The sequence below is a fragment of the Silene latifolia genome, chromosome X (genome assembly GCF_048544455.1).
Source record: "Silene latifolia isolate original U9 population chromosome X, ASM4854445v1, whole genome shotgun sequence".
In the NCBI taxonomy this organism is placed as follows: Eukaryota; Viridiplantae; Streptophyta; class Magnoliopsida; order Caryophyllales; family Caryophyllaceae; genus Silene; species Silene latifolia.
In genome coordinates this window covers 31,762,104-31,773,619 of record NC_133537.1, presented here as the reverse complement: position 1 = coordinate 31,773,619, position 11,516 = coordinate 31,762,104, and the positions used below count along the sequence as shown (strand labels likewise).

Genomic DNA, 11,516 nt, shown 5'->3' with positions numbered 1-11,516 from the left:
ATTAACCAAAGACACGACTCACGAGGTATCGAGACTTCTAATCATGGTTCTCCATTTTCTGTCGGGTATATTTTCCAAAATTACGTCTTGGATTAAGATAATGTGAGACACGATATATAATACACTGAGAGCTAGATAATTAAAAAAAAAAAAAAACTCCCCCTAGTTATTTAAAATGTTCCACATTTTCAGTTTAGGACATTCACTAAGATGTTCTACTTTCCATTTTGGTATGTGATTTGGGGTTCCTATTATTTGTAATCCAAGCCTTTTTTTTTTTCTCTCTCTACCTTCATTTTACTCTACATATTCATATTCTTCTTAAACTCTCCCGAAAAGTAATGTAAAACATCTTGAAAAAGTGGACGGGGTACAATTTAAAGAAAAGAAAAAAAAAAAAAAAAAACTACAGATTTAGTGAGAGACCTCATGACAGGCTTATCGTTAGACCGTCTCTTGTAATAATAAGAATTAAAAATGAAGGTCGAACCTATTCCTGCAGAAATAGAGAAAAGGGTAGTTTAATGTTGAAAGACAGAGGCAAAAACAAAGCACAAATTAGGAAAGAATGGCCTTTGGGAAAAAGAGTCGTAATCAAGGGAAAAGTCGGGGCCGGTTTTGCTCCTTCAAACCAATAGTGACCAGTCAGTGAGTTAGTGAGTCAGTCCATCACGTCTAGGAGTGGAAGCAAACATGCATGTTGTTTTATTATTAGAGGCATACATGCAGCGTTTACGTTGAAAAAGCCTTCCTTCATCTTCCTTCACCTGTCAATTCCTGACACTCTTCTACGTGTTACTGTCTATGATGCCCTCCCTTTTCTATTTCTCCTTTATCTACGTAATTAAATGCTGCCCCCATACTGAGGATTAACACTTAATTACATTTTATACGCCTCTAGCTTCTTCCCAATCAACATTATTAATCTTAAATGCCTGCTCACATTGTCGTAACTACGTGTAATATATCCCAACTTGTAACGGTTTCCAAGGTAGTAAGCATGGTGAGTCGATGATCATATCTACAGCATAACATTCCAGATTAGGTTCCGATAACAAATAATCAATTTCGAGATCAATACTCTATAGACAGATTAAGCGACCACAAAAGTATCGTCTAAGATTACTAAAAAGGCAAAATGCTCCCACCGTATTTCTACCAATAAACGACATTGTTGAAAATCATCCCTCTCACAAATCAAACGGGCATATAGGGTTCGAACGGACGCAAACATAAACATAGAGCACAAAGTTCAAATTGCTGGCATATCTACAGACAAAAACTACGTTGAAGCCACACATCAAATAAAACTAACAATTAGGGTTCATGCAAGGATTCTTACTATTTGCCAAGTCCCAATACAGAAAATATGGAGAAGCACTGCCATGTCTGTCAAGTGTTAGGGGTTAAACTACGAATTAAGAATTTAGAGGACAACCATAAAAATTTAAGTGACAAGGGCTATTACAAGAACGTCATCCGTGACATCGGATGGTTAATCAAATAAATTACTACTACTACTACGAATGCGGTATGAACCAGCCGCCAAATAGCATTCTTCCCCGTCTTTTATATTATAGTACTACCTTTATTAAATCCACTTCAAGTTCGTACATTATCCTAGTTGAAATAAGAAATAATTAAGTGACATAAGTACACGTTTACAACTGTACGGAAGATTAAAGAGAACAGTTACATCTTACATGCAAGTCATCTTCTCTCAGTATGGGTTCTTGGACGGACGTTGGACAGAAATCATAACCACAGTATAAAAAAATCTACATCAAAATTGTGATTTCTTTTTCCTAAACCAGGGATATAAAAAAAAACGGTAAGGAAACACACTATATTTTACCTTACGAGGGAAGAATAAGAGGCTGAGAGCTATATTCAGCTCGCAACATACCATGTATCAAATTATTTTAATCAAATTATTCTACAATAATATATCATAATAACCGCTTTGTTAATTAATGAAAGTAAGTGACTCGATGTATACTTTTTATAACCTTTTCAATGCCTTCAAACAAAAATGATCATTTAAGATAACCTCCGAACAAACCTACAAGGACAGAATAGGCATCATAAAAAACATCCCATGTTATTAAATTTTATCAAGAAGTTAATTGACCTTCATGAAGATAATAAAATCAATGTCTAGTTCATCCTATGTTAACATCCACCCTTGTCAACCCAGCAGTCCTGGGACACGCCAAATTAAGCTTCAATTCGCTCGGGACAATAATGAAGTTTAGAACATGATTTTACATATGAGCCATTGACACTAAAATGCGATCTAGTTAACAAAATTTTGGAGGTGAATACGATCATATTTGAGACAATATGCCACTTTAATAGCAAAATGACCGACGTTATGCCGCAGTAAGCGACTTAAGAGCAAGTCTCAAATATACCTTGACCCCAACACCCTAGCTTGATCATGGCAAAAATGTCTCCTGAAATTCTCTTTAACTTTTTCCTAAAGTAAATTAGCTTCGTCATTTAACTTGACGTTTCTGTAAGAAAATATATTATTTAACTGGGGGTCGAGAAGGCTGAAAACAAAATTGATTATGTTTCCAAAAATTAAAAATAGAAGTATTAACAATGGTACTAAGATGTGCAAAGCATCATTTAAATGATATTTTAAACGTAGTCAAATACTTTGTAGGGGGAATTTACTTCATATATTTTATGCTTAGTCGGCATAATCCTAATCTTAATTCATGCATACACGACAATGCATGGAAAATTCAGCCTTCATTCCTAGGAATGTTTAATTATATTTTAAAGAAATTTTTACAAGTCAACTGCTCCTATCTTTTGCTTCTTTCAATTTCATAATAATTTAATTTATTTTAATATAATATATTTGGCCAAGTAAAATGCCGAGAAGGTCAACGGTTTTCATATGTGCTCCACGCTAGCAAATGGATAGAGATAATGGTCAGCCATAAAAAAAATTGCAGTAGCAACGGTCTTATTCTATAAACACGTAAAATGATGCTGTCCACTACGCTTAACTTAGTGGGGAGGGGTTCAATAAACATTCATTCTTCAACATGAACAGCATGCACGTCCATGAAAGCAGCCCTTGAAGAGGTACTAGTATACAGCTATAATCCTATAGTAAGCAAGCAAACTAATAACCCAAAGACTTGGAACTTAAATTATTCTATCCTCATCATCCTAAATTATCCTTAAACTAGAACAAGATACGAAAATTATATTTTGGCCCCAACCACAACAGAAAGGACAAGTGATGCAAAATTTAAGAGGGGTTTCTCCCAAGATAAAAGTTCTCAAACATTTCAGTACATGAAAAGTCGATTTCATGATATTAGCTAATTTTCAAGAGTATAAATGAGATGACAAATGACAGTATGGCACAAACATCAGGAACTAAGGACAAGTCATGCAGTTGGAACAATGAGTTTTTAGACCTTTGAACGTAAATCAGAAATTCAGAAGTTAATTTCCGCCACTATCTCGAAACCAAGGACAATTTGGGAATTGCACTAAGAAAGTTGTCTCTACCTCAACAAAATCCAGAAACAAATTTATCCCACAGTCGAATCCTTTCTTAAAAGAAGTATGTTGAAACTCTTCAGCTCGAGCCATTACACCACCAAAAAAGATATCCCCAAGACTCCTGATAATTACTAGGTCCAGACGCTGTGGTGTTCAAAAGAAGAACCGCAAGGTGATGAAGTAAATCTCAACCTAACATGTATATACATGCGACCGAAGCACATTAAAACAATTTGACGGATATAGAGCACGAAAATGAGCATATAAGAGGTATGCCATCTTAAAGTTTATTTTGACCTATTTGGTGGTATGAGGACATGAGACACAAACACTATAATCTGAGAGCACTATAGCACAGCAGTAAGGACGCATGGCAAGTGACTTGCATATCCTATTAAATATTCAAAGCCTCCACTGGCAGAAAGACCTTCATTAAGGTTAATGTTAGATCTTAATCGTAAGAAATGATGATTAGGACAAATAAAAAATGAATATACTCAAATTAGGTGCTCTACTTAATTAACATCTGCAACCTTGATCCTATCACCTATCATTATAGAGCTGGCAAAAGTTGACCCGACCCGAGGAACCCGACCCGACCCGACTCGATACAACCCGAAAATTGGGTGACCCGAAACCGAACCGACCTGACCCAACCCGACCTGATAACATCCTTATTTTTTCAAACCCAAACCCGAACCCGACCCGACCCGTGACCCGATGTTGACTCAACCCGATAGATGACCCGATAATGAATTAGCTTAATAATGGTGTAAATAAGACCAAATTGACATTAATCTTAATTATTTTCACTTAAAATTAGAATTCATACACCTATACGTTGTTTAAACATAAAATTACCCATCTAAAACTAAATACATAAGAGAAAATATATGCTTATAGTCTGACCCGATACTGACCCGACCCGACTTGCCACCCATTGATGACCCGACCCGAAGATGACCCGACATGAACCGTAACCGACCCGACCCGTCGTCAACCCGACACAATCCGAACCCGATATGACCCGACCCGCTTCAACCCGATCCGTAACCGACCCGAGTGACCCGATTGCCACCTCTAGCTATCAAGCAGGCCCTCTAAAATATAAAATGCAAATTAAGTGAACGCAGCCAACCCCACTATCCAGATGCATGCTAGATGAGGTCTTTGTCATGAAAGAACATTATCACTGAAAGAAAAAATTGAAGGCTGTGTAACATAAAGCATTTATTTTTGGTCCAATACTGCTACAACAAAGTCCACTAAAGTAATAAAAACTACAAGCAGCCTAAAGCAAAAGACCAGTTTTATACCAGAAGTTCACCCGTATAGCTACAAGCCTACAACTATCAGGTTCAAGTATTCACAACTGTTATCTCTAGGTAACACAAGTCCCTGGCCAATGTCTTAACACTAAAGTATTTGCATCCAGAGAGTATGTAAGAAACTTATTAAGGGTGAATAGAGCACCTGAATAGTTTGATTCATCATCCATCAAGGACCAAACAAGGGTGGTCGGTTGCCAGAGCCATAATCACAAAAACTCAGACACCTGTACAGTGTGAGAATAAATTTTACAATAACCAAAAAAGTCCCAAATATAATACTAGAATTATCAAATACACAGCTCCCTGGTCAATGTTAGGGAATGAACTATCTGCAAAAAATGAAGAATGGTAACTTGCCTGTATGGGCATATCAGTAGCAAGGAGATTACTGCTTTCTCTGATGCTTCTAAGAATCATAACTTCAGCCCCAACTAGGTTCTGCTTGCTGAAACCTCTACTATTTTCATGCATGCCGACTAAAGTTTTCCACAGATCGCCAAACTACGACCAGAGTTTCGCCTTTTGAAGCGCCAGTCGCGTAGGGCGGAATTTACCCTAGTATACCAGGCCAAGTCAGAAAGGCTTTGATGACTCATCATATTAATCACGATTCCATGTGTTGATGCTAACACATATAGATTAGTAACCAACTATGGAATTTCTATACGCTTATTGTTACTTATAGTATATTGCATACAAGAATCTGAAGTTGGGCAAGTAGCCCCTCGCCTCAAATTTATTTCCTGCAAGGGAAATGGAAGCGTATAAATCAGACAAAAATTCTATTTTCTAACTATAGCACTTGTCCCAAAAGAGGATGATGCATTCCTATCCTCATTTTGAAAACACATGCATCTAACACAAGATCATAACATACAAATAGAATTTAAAGCTAACGCTTACTTGTAAGTAACTGTTTTAAGCTTCAAGACAACAATATCCTCTACAAGTACTTGTAAGCAACTGTCTTCCAAAAATATCCCCAGGGGAACATGATAAAAGAATACAACAATAACATTACCCTAGTGCCTGCCCTCAATGGCTCCCACAAATTGAGGTAAGGGGGTCGGATCTACGCAGTGTCGCAACCTTACCCTTGTGTTAGCAACACAAAGAGGTTGTTTCCGAATGACCCAAAGTCCCAAAATGAAAATTGCCTCAAGAACTGCAACGAAGGATCGCTACTTCGCAAGAGAAAGAAGCGCAACCATATTAGTGATTCCCCTAGGAGTCTTTGGCTCCATTGGAAATATCAGGTTCAATAGTTATGGTCACACCAACTCATTTCTTACATAAAAGAACCACCTATTTTTGAGGGTTAAATTTGACTTGAAGGAGGGGAAATGGATCCCTACATTTCTCTCCCATCCTATTTGCTAATTCCTAACCCAACAAGAGAACTTGTATCCCTGTCCCTCCAAATCCATCCATCCAAACAACCCCTTAAAAAAGGTGTGAAGCGTGCGTCTCATGGTCAAAAGATGAACTGTTTTTGCAAATAAATTGGTATTATCAAAATAAATTTGCGCAATAAAGTCGTTTTCTTAAAAAAAATTAAATAGGGGTAACATGTAAAGGAGTGAAAAGTAGGGACAATGTAGCAAAAAGAAGCAAACACAACAAAAACTAGAAAAAGAAAACAAAAATATGAAAATTGCATGATGATAGTATGCTTCGCTAGTTGCACCTTATCTACAAGGCGCACCAAGTCATCTTTGCTTGACTAAGGCCTCAAAGAACCTTGGGAAATCCTAAATCATATTGATAAAAGAAAACTAGCTCGCTATAAATTTTTGTTAAAATATCGGATAAGTGGTCTGAAAATCATTAAGAGCCAGGCAATTAACAAGAACTTTAACTAGGTTAAACCAACACTGGTATCTAAACTAGTGATTCCCCTAGGAAGTATCTCCTCCGAACTATACTAGCTCTTGGGACCTAATATAGCAGTGATCTCAATCTTCAAAGTACATACGTAACTATGCAAGTGACTGAAGTATGCTCCCACACGTGATGAAATGACAATAATCCTAGTCCAGCCTTAATCATTTGAGGGTAGTACAGCCTAACAATCATATTTTCATTCTCGTTGAAACAAGCTGAACTACTCGAAGCCGGGCTGACCAAAAAATAATACAGTAATATTTTTCATGTGATACAAATGTGTTGGCAATTTAACGCCAATCTCCCACATGCAAAGGAAACATTGATAAACAATTAATGTAAAGGCAATAACCACACTAACATTAGCTGCTACATTTATGATTAGCATCTTAGGTGATGAAACCATGAAAACAAATCCCTAAATCTTTCAGCAAGCAAGCTACAGAAGTAAAACATATAGGCAAAAAAACAAAGGAACATCATTCAAGTTCACGCAGCCCTAATCACTCACTCGAGTAAATACTCCTAAAACTACCTTTAAGATGCAGCGTACATATTCCTAAGAAGAGAAGATGTCACCCTTTTTGCTGGCAACTCAAAATTTCTCAGAGCAGAAGCAGGAAGAGGAGATTCCCCTGAAGCAGTGAGTGGAATGCAAGCATCAGTGACAGACTTACAACTACCATATGAGACTTAGGTTCTATTCCCCACTATCAGTTCCACCTCCTGGCTGAAAACTGCTTTGATGCCAATTGAAGGATGCATGGCGAAATCTTTCCAGGACCAAAAGCTCGTTCTGTCTCAGCAAGATCACTGTACTGACAAAGATCCAAAAGGCAAAAGCAGTGGCTAATCATAATGCAATATTGTATGATTCACGACCAATGAAAAACTGATTCGACAAAGTAAAAATAAAAATAAAAAACACAGATCCATACATTAAATCAAGACACCGCTGATTAGCAACAGATATAAAAGTTAAGAGAATTTTCTTAACGCATTAGAGTTTATACATGTTTTACTAAAACAGGCAGGTTTAGTAAGGAATAAGGATATACCAAACATGGAAACTCATTCCACAAAAGGCTGTATTTTCCCAGCTACAACATAAAAAAGTAAACATTATACTAGCGAGCCGATAAGTTCACAGCCTCTGGTGAACTACACCAAGGGACCCATAGAAGTAAAACACCATCAGCTGCCGCACAAAATTCTACTTCTCTGCCATAGATGAAGTCTCACTTCGTTTGCCGTCGACAATCATCAGAACTAGGTTTTCTGGTACGAGTATCATACACTTTCGGTACATCTTTGATCTGAGCTCATCCATATGTCTTTGATGTATGCATGTCTGATTGTCGACTGCTGACACTGCCAGAGCAGATACAGATTCCGTACCACAATCCGTGTTGTGTCGACACGAGTATGGTGCAAAAGATTAAGCAACACATAAACATAACACGGACAACGTATTTACTCAGCACACCAAAGAAAGGACTGCAAGAAGGATGTCTTAGTTTTAAAAGGCACGAGGTGCATCGAGACGAGCATGCGCAAGACGCACGGCAAAAGCGTGCGCCTCATAGACACGAAGCGCATAGTTTTTGCAATCAAATTTTTTAATGCAAAATAATTTTTTTCTGAAGCGGTACCTTTTCTTGAAAGTTTACTAGCGCCACATGTAAAGGAGTAGAAGTCAAGGATAATGTGGCAAAGAGAGAAGGGCATAGTAAAAGAACTCCCTCTATCTATACCAATTCTCTGCATATTCCATTTTAGTCGTCTCATCCATTTCATTACATTTCCTTTTCAAAGTTCTATAAATTCAGATCCAAACTAACCCTTATGGCCTTATACTTCTACCCTCACCATCTCCCCACCAAAAATAAAAACAAGAGCAAATCTAAGACACATGAGGACACAATTAGGCTGTAATATGAGTGTGGATATGGCACCATTTCTAGAGATGGAGAGAGCAGTTCATAACAGAATTATGCATGATGTGAGAAAGCCGTTAAAATCTTTCGTAAAGATTCGAATATCAAGTGGTCGAATGTTAAAACTTGATGTGAAATATAAGAGGATTCCTATTTTGCTTTGGGTGCGACTTAGGTCTCCGAATAATGAGTTTGAGGAAGAACATTGAGGGGGGGGGGAACAAGATAATGTGGAGCGCATGATCACAAAGCTACAAAGCATGGCTCTTTTAACGAAAAGTAAAAATAATGCCACTGCTTATTCAATAATAAAGTTAAAGCTCAATAATAAAGTAGGGAATCAGTGAATGTACTGCTGAGGACAAAGGACAAGGCATGGGGTTGGCTTGCCTTTGGGGGATGAAAGGCAGTATGGGACGACCAGAATGGCTGGCAAGGTAGAAGGGGATAAAATGGAGGTCAGAATGATGGAATATGATGGATACGTGGGAGGGAGTGCATATGAGCACTGGTACATAGAGGAGTATTATGAGGGATAAGTGGAAGGGTGCGAAGGTGAGTGACGAGATTGTTATGTATGAAAAAAGAGCAAAGGCAGATGCAGCCAGATGATGAAGTAGGATTTGGGCCTTTGGGGGTGAATGTAAGAAGGTTTGAACAATTATGGTGTATTTTCACTGAAGGTGAAGTTAAGGATGCTAACGAGTTATGAAACTTCGTGAATCTTTTGAGACTTAAGGGACAGGACTTGCATTTTGAAGAGCACTTCTAGGTCTGCCTCTGTTCATTACATGGTTTTGACATTCACTTGGAAGGAGATTAAGAGGGTAGTTGAGCACAATGGCAAATGAACAACTGCCTAACTGAGTGGATGACAGATGTGGGGTTATAACTTTACTTTAAAATAATGGGCAAAGAAGAGGAAGCTAATAGGCAAAATTGGCTGGACAAAGCCATGTATAACGATACTTGGTTTGATATGTACTCGCACGCTAAGTCGTTACATCTTCATTGAGAGGAATTCTCGATTACACTCATACACAGATAATAATACTGAAATCAAATGAGGTAATACAATGAAGTGATGAACTAAGCTATAAGCGATCTCGCGTTTCAGCGCATCAATCTCAGACTCCACAGCTTCCAATGCAATACAGTAAACATACTACAAGCATATGCGGAAATGTCATCTATTTCCATAAATAAGACCCCAGAATCTCATACTAAAGGTTCTTGGTTTGAATATTCCCCAATTTGTCGAGCTACGCAACTGCCTCCAACCCTATCTCTAACAACTGTCTCACATTTCCGGCGAAAAACTAAACATACACTTCTATACAGATAAAAATACAACAAAATCACAGCAATTTTAAGTTAAGCAAGCAAATGATAATCTATGATGCAAAAAAGAGGGTAAGTACCAATGACAAGAGACAAATGTAAGGAATTCATCACGAAAACTGCAACAAACAGCGATAAAAAGTCCTGATTTTCGTCCCACCAACAAATCCACCGATGTCTCCTGCGTTAATTATGTAAATCATCCCCAATTAATAGCGAAAATTAGGGTTTCGTAACAAAAATACATAGCGTAATAATAAAAGAGAGTACCAATTTGAATTGAAGGTAAGATGATCCACCAACGTTGTCTCCTGCATAATTAGGGTTCAAGGAGCAGTGCAATTTCACGTATATGAGGAATTTGAATATGAATGAGGAAAGAGGCACTTGATTGATTGAGAAGGGAGGTTAGGGATTGGTGATGGCGCTTCTACTCCGATCGCCATTTCCGTAGCCACTTTTTCAGGTTTCATTCTACGCCTACAATTTACTTGCGAGTTGCGTAGAATCGTTTATGGGTCCTCGTAAAATCGGGTGTATCTTTCCTATACAATTTTTACAATTTTACCCTTATTATTTTTTCTCATCTTCCCCCCTCAAGGTAGACAATACAACTCACCATGTATCTCTCCTCCCTCACCAACCCCATCCACTACCACCCAACACCTGGATTCTGCTCTAGCCGGCACACCCTATGATTAAACTAGCCATATAATCTGCACCGTCACAAATCACAAACCATTAAACTACCCCTAAATTTGGTTTATTAACAAAGTATGGGGCATTTTTCCATAACTTCAACGGTGGCAGATGGACGAGTCATCATCTGATTCATCTTAAGTAATTTCTTAATCATTATTCAGCATCAGAGAATCATGAATGGAAAATGTTGTATTTGCTCCATTACCGAGAATGTCCTTCAAATATAAATGTTTGGGCTGTTGTGATTAACTAGTCACTATTACCAAAGGGCATGAAATTCATCTTCACTTTTTTAATTGATCTATCACCAGATTCATCGCAGTTGGAATTGAGTACGCCATTATCGTAAGTAACGCAAATTAAAATCAAGCCATTATAAGTACTACAGTATGTATTAGTCCTATGTAGCCTCCTCTCATTGGCACACACCACCACCATTCCAATAGGAATTATCTCATATACCCTAATTTCAACCATTATAATCAACAAACAAAAAAGTTCCTAATAATTGAAAAAAATTGCAACAATTAATACTAACAATCGATAAACAAATAAATCACTTCATTATTTTGTGAATTAAGATCTATTGTTAGAGTCGTTTAAGCAACTAGATTAGGTTTTAGGAAAAAAAAAATAGAAATTTGTTCGTTTGATTAGGTTTGAGGTTAAAAGGGTACTACATGGAAAATTAATGATAAAATGTATGTGAAAGAGTAAAGTTCGTATGTGAAAAAGTAATTCCATTACAGAATTGCTCTATTTAGTGGTGATTAGCAATTTTTTTTTAATA

At 37.4% G+C, this 11,516-nt stretch overlaps 1 long non-coding RNA gene across 9 annotated transcripts; it reads right to left on the bottom strand.

The window, feature by feature from the left end:
• Nucleotides 1-474: 474 nt before the first annotated feature.
• LOC141623194 (uncharacterized) lies at nucleotides 475-11,270 on the bottom strand. Of its 9 annotated transcripts, none has more exons than XR_012533241.1 (6): nucleotides 10,295-11,270; nucleotides 10,105-10,205; nucleotides 7,282-7,564; nucleotides 5,220-5,605; nucleotides 3,538-5,086; nucleotides 475-1,021 (listed from the first exon to the last, which is right to left on the bottom strand). It is a non-coding gene; the product is annotated as an uncharacterized LOC141623194 (long non-coding RNA). The 9 variants fall into 9 exon arrangements; XR_012533239.1 differs by having other exon boundaries at nucleotides 475-3,723; nucleotides 5,005-5,086; nucleotides 10,295-11,242; XR_012533240.1 differs by having other exon boundaries at nucleotides 475-3,675; nucleotides 5,005-5,086; nucleotides 10,295-11,242.
• Between the last annotated feature and the right edge of the window lie 246 nt (nucleotides 11,271-11,516).